Raw genomic sequence first — 6000 nt, forward strand, 5'->3', positions numbered from 1 at the left:
ATGCAATTGAATGTACCTTAGTTAATAGTAGATGAAATGACTAAATTTTATCTGAGGAATGAGAAACACCTAAAGCTAGAAAGTTCGCCGCCTAAACCTTCCCAAGGACAGTCCTGTAAAGAGCTGAGATGACCCTTCATCCCCTATGCCCAAATTATCATGGCCATGCTGCAACACTTGAAGATTAACCTTGGGAATCTAGAGGCACATGTTCCTATTGGTGAGGTAATGACTAAAAGGTTATGGCGGTAGAGTTTACAATTGGTAGCCACTTCCCGACTAAAAGTTCATCAGTGGACCCCATTTGAAGAACCCTAGGGATCTGAGCTACTTGTGCAAAATTTATGGTGCATCCCCAAGGATGAGCCTATACAATTACCGGGTCCACCTCCTCGCCACGCTCCAAAAAAGAAGAAGAGAATAGTAGATGTGCCCTCTACATTAGTCGCAACACCACCACCATCAGTAGCCCCCTCAGTGCCTTTGACTGGGGAGGACTTGGACTATTTATGCCATAATCGGGAGATTATTCGTTTTGAGTTGGTGGATATGCATGAGGAGATGCACATGGGTTTTCATGGTCTATTTGAGATCTTGTATGTCATATCTCCTTAAGCAGTTGAATTTATTATCCTTCCTACATTTGATGTTGTGGCAAATCAAAATGCCCCTCCAGCCCATCCCCTGCACCTGCTGCTTCTTCAATTCGTCCACCGTCTCCAGTAGGCTCCCCAATTAGACATTCACCCACCTTTTATTCTCCTGATCACCATGCCCAATCTTTAGCTAGCCCAACAATTATGATTGAGATTGAATCCCTAGGCGAGAGGGAAGAAGTGGCTTCCATGCTCTGTTTCTCGTACAACCTCTTGTCACTATACACAGTACAACACCTACTTCTCCCCTACCCCATCTGGAACTTACCCCACTAGCTCAAGCTACGACTTCTGCTCTCATCGTACCAGTCGAAGTACCACAACTACTAGTTCCACTACAAATCGAACCTCCCCCCATCATATGGCACTATAGCCGATCTAGGATGGTCTCTCCACCATCAACCTCCTCTACTCCCCCAGTGGCCCTGGAGCCAGCCTATCAAGCACCTATTTAAGTTCCATCACCAGCCGCAGGCTCCACTGCTTATGTTTCAGCAGAGGAGGAGGCCGTTTCAAGTGTATAGACGTTCGAGGAACGCCAATTGGAAACTAGTACCCCCTGTAACGCATCTAGTGATCTAGGAGGAGGAAATTATGAATATGACAATGACTGCTCTTTCGGAGAGGACTGATATAGGGCAAGGGCTGGCTACCCAAGTTTTAGTTCATACTGCTTGTTTGTGCTATTGATGCACATGTGTTTTTGTGCTCCTTTCTTTTGTTGTCCTTTCAAGCACCATAATGTGCTTGACTTTGCACTATTTGTATCACAACGTGCTAACCTTTACTGTTAATAAATATTCTTGGTGTTGCTGGCCATTATGGTCTTTTGTGCTACAAGGTATCTTTGCATGCATGCTATTTTGGTTATTATATTTTGAAGGTACACTATTTGTTCTTACCAGCACCATGCACTGTCCCATCCCTTGCCTGAGTTCTATTTTTCTTTCAACACTTCAGTGAGGACACTGAAGTTCTAAGTTGGGGGTAGGGGTAATACAGTGCATGGCACATTTCATGCAAAAAAATGACACATTTTAAAATTTTTTTCCAGTGAACCATGCTAACATATTTTATACCACTCTACATACACCCATATAACATAGTGTTATATGCATAAGATTTTCAGCTATATGATTTCATTATGCTCACCAACAATGTAGTAAATTAGTTGTGTAAAGATCACATAACATGATCGACAACTTGATAGTACTCTAGGTCATTGACTAGTGGGTTGTTGGGTTAATATTGCAATGTAAACTCTAGTATTTACATGGTACTTCACGGGGCTAAAAACACATTTACACGTGATTTGTAACACTTAGAGTTCTTTGAGAACATTGAGAGAACGACCGTGGTGACTATGACACGTTGTTAGGTTCTGTTGAGCCATCCGTTCATTGCTTGAGTTTTTGACGTCAAACTCTAAGTTTATAAAACTCATCTTTCCTTCTTTTGTTGGATTTCCTTTGACAACTAGTATTTTCTCTTGTATTTTCTAGCCTAGAGGTGACATCAAGTGGGGAGATATAAACCTAGGTCTTGTAGCTTACTCAAGACATAAAGGTCAAGCCACCTTTAGAGACTAAATTTTTCCATGGACTCCTGTTCGAGCTACATTCCTATTGGAAACATGAAGACAAGATAAGAATGTGATGATTGTCTTAGCTGGCCATGTAAAGAAAAAAAAAATGAAAAAGAAAGAGAAACCTGAGCAGAGAAAAATGAAGCAAAAAATATACACCTGCTTTGAGAAAAGATAAAAAGGTCAAGCTAAGGACACACACTACGAATCTGCACATATGAAGGATCTTTCATCCAATGCATTTGATGAATTCACGCAAGTTTGGGCATAAGTTCGTCTAGGGTGGTTAAATGTGGCGAGTGAGTGAGAAGATGCTAGGGTGAAGGACCTGACACCTCAATAAGGGCTAGATCCCTTTCCTATAAGACTAGTCCACTCCACACTTCTAACGTTAGTTCTTCAAATATGTGGGATGTTTGATCATGACACTCTTCCTCATATATGAGAGTGAATCCATTTTCTTGAGATAATTTTGAGAAAATAAACCAGTGAGGTTGAGTCAAGACGACCGTTCTGTAGGTGCCTCTGAGCATTCTGAGTGAGACAAATCATATCCTTTACATATGCCCTATGAAGTGGCCTATTCATACTTAGATTTACATCGTAATATTAACTTTGAATTATAATCATAAATTAATCCTCTGTGAGTAGCATCTTGAAATGGCTTTGTTATGTTGAGTTTTGTATGATTAAAATGTTGCGGAGTGTGTGTATAATGGAGTTGCGTATAAAGGAATCTATATGTAATAAAGTTATATCTTTGTATGTAAAATGGTATGATTGTGTTGCATGCGTTTCCATTTTTTAAACTGGTGTTTGTGGGTATCACCTTGGAAACCCTCACGAGACTAGAACTCATCCACTAGGATCAATCTAGGGTTTTAATGCCTTGTTGCATATGGTAAATGCAACCGTTCTTCCCGCGAAAGAGGATATAGGTAGGATTTGGTAGTTTTCTTAGATTTTACGTTGCTCGAGGACTAGAAAAATGTAAGTTGGGGGCTGTGATGAGTCCCTAAAATACATGATTTTAGACCCTCATTTAATTATGTATTTACCCAGAGTTATCATTGTTCAGAGCTATGTAAGGTTTGTTTGTCTTTTCAAGAAAAATAGGTTAAAACCATGGAGTTAAACATTACAAGAAGCCAGTGAGGATTTGGAGGATTCAAATCTTGAATTCAGACGTTCAACCAAGCTTCAAAAGCTTCAGATCATAAATAGACAAGATGATGATGCTTGATCATATGTGCGACCAGAAAACCACGATAGCGACTTAGTCTTCCACTGCAAATTCCAAGGTTCAGACTGAGATCAAAATGCTGCAAGGTTTGACCAAGTGCACAACCAAGTGACACCTTGGAGCAACCACATTAAGATACTAAGACAGAACTAAAATTCAGAAATACCGAGAGTCTCGATGAAGTGTTCAAACAAGATACCTTCCATGGTGACTTTGTCAAGAAAGTGAGATTTCTTGAAGATCGAGATACTACAAGTCTCAACCATAAGCTTGACCATCAAGACCCTGAGGCATGACAAAGTTCAAGAAATTGAAGATTTTTCCCGTGAGATCCAACTAGGGCACACACAAGAATTCCAAAGAGTGTCTTGGTCAACCGCGATGATTTGCTGTGTGAGATTTGCTGCAAACTTTTTCCTAACTTATAAAACAACCCTTGCAAACCCTAGAGCCTATAAGTATTCACTACGAACACAAGCTCAGGGTTCCTCTTTGGCATTTCTTAGATTAGTGACAGACCTAGGAAGTCATTGAGAGCCAAGTTAGAGTAGGAGTAAAGTAGTTTCAGTTTGTGTATGGAGTGTACGACGGCCTGTGGCAACCAGTGGTGTTCATACAAAAGCCATGTATATTAGGACTCTTGTACTTCTGGCATTAGTGACAGACGTTTTGAATGATAAAGGGATGATCATTTTACTTAGGCTTTCATTTACTGCTTTTGATTTACTTACTATATGTTTGATGAAAGATTGCTCATAAGGTTAAGCATTGCTGCATATTAGTCGGCTATGGAATCACGGAGGTGTTCATTATCGTTGAGACATAGTATTCTTCGGTTCCCAACAGTGCTTCAGACGGTTGGTGCACCTTTGCTACCCTGTGCCCTCGATTGCCCCTCTTCTACTTTGGCCTGCTTGGGTTAGTACTTCTATGGAAGTCTGGATAAGCATAGTTAGAAGCATGGCATCCAGCACTTGATTTGAAACAAATTATCGCCTGTTGGAGTAGGGTAACTTAGAAATTTACTTGCTTCCCAATAGTTTAGATTTATTTCTTTTAGTTACATGCTTTCTAGTTGTTGTTAGACAATCACCATTTCAAAATACCATCTTTCACTTCTTTTTCATAGCAAGGCCGTAATAAACTATTTTGGAAGAGGTTTAAGGATGAGAATCAACAAGCATGATCAAAGGATCCATTGCATGTTCCTGTTGGGCCTATCACTAAAGCGAGATCCAAAAAGATCAAAGAAGCACTTCATGGGATGATTCAAGATATTTGGGCTTATGAAAAAATGGGGCACGCCAGACTTGGCCCAAAGAATGATGAATGCTAAATAAACTTAATCCAAGTTTTTGATGGAGCTAATCTTGCTTAATGGCTATAATCTCCTTATTAATGGTGTGCTATTCAATTGTGGGATTTGATTTTTTGGCTTTTTGTCTTTACATTTAATTTGTAATTTGTAAAACAACTTAGCTTGCATGGGTTTTTAGTAAGTTGTGAGAGTCATTAATGTTTCCATTAAGTTGGTATATTTAATGCCCTAGTCTCCCATGTTTGTGTGGAAATTGCTAAGTATTTAATGTCCTTGTCTCCCATGTTTGTGTTGGAATTGTTAAGTGTTTAATATCCTTGTCTCTTATGCTAGCTATATATATCTTATCATTGTACCAGCGAAATTGATCATTGAATAGAAATCAAGAAAAAAAGTTACAATTTGTTTCTTCTTTGGTTCTTTAGAGAACTTGCGAACTTATCAAGGATTTTTCCTTGTGGCGTTCAAATTTTATAGTTTCGGTTTATGATTAAGCTATAATCATTAGGTCGGGGTTTGTTACTTTATACTTTTGGTTCATGTTTCATTTATAAACGTTTGGTCGGAGTTTCCTATCAAAAATATGAATTTTAGCTTTCTTGGGCAAGCATTCCAACATTGTTTGCTGGGTCTCAACGCGTGTCGATTGAGGTTCGAATCATTTGGTATCAGAGCTTAGGCTCTAAAATCAGGTTTACTATCTTTTTATCTTTCATTTCTTGCTATCATTCTATCTTTTTATCTTTCATTTTGTTTCACTGTTCTTGTTTTGTGACGTGTACCATGTTGAAAAAAAAAAAAAGACGTCAGAAAAGAAAAAGAAAAGAAAAAAAGAAAAGAATGAGATAGTCAAAAAGAAAAGAAAAAAAAGAGGTGATATTGAAGCAATAGATATGATTTGGTACTTATCAATGTTTTCTTTTTTCTCTTGAATCGTGACTTTTGTAGTTTCATTTCTCTCATTTCTCACAAAGAATCTAGTTTTTGTCCTCTCCCTTTGATTCGTTGTTTCTATAATATTTTTCTTACTGTTGGTATTAGTTTAAATTCTACAAGTTGAATTTCTTGATCACGTTTGTTAGTTCAATAAAGAACTGAAAAGGGGAAACTACGAGTGGAAAAAGGCAAAAGAGTGTGAGACTAATATCGGGAAAAAGCCAATTTAAGAGTGAAACACGAGTGTAAGTGACATAATTTG

This window comes from Malania oleifera, chromosome 13, assembly GCF_029873635.1.
Source record: "Malania oleifera isolate guangnan ecotype guangnan chromosome 13, ASM2987363v1, whole genome shotgun sequence".
Lineage (NCBI taxonomy): Eukaryota > Viridiplantae > Streptophyta > Magnoliopsida > Santalales > Ximeniaceae > Malania > Malania oleifera.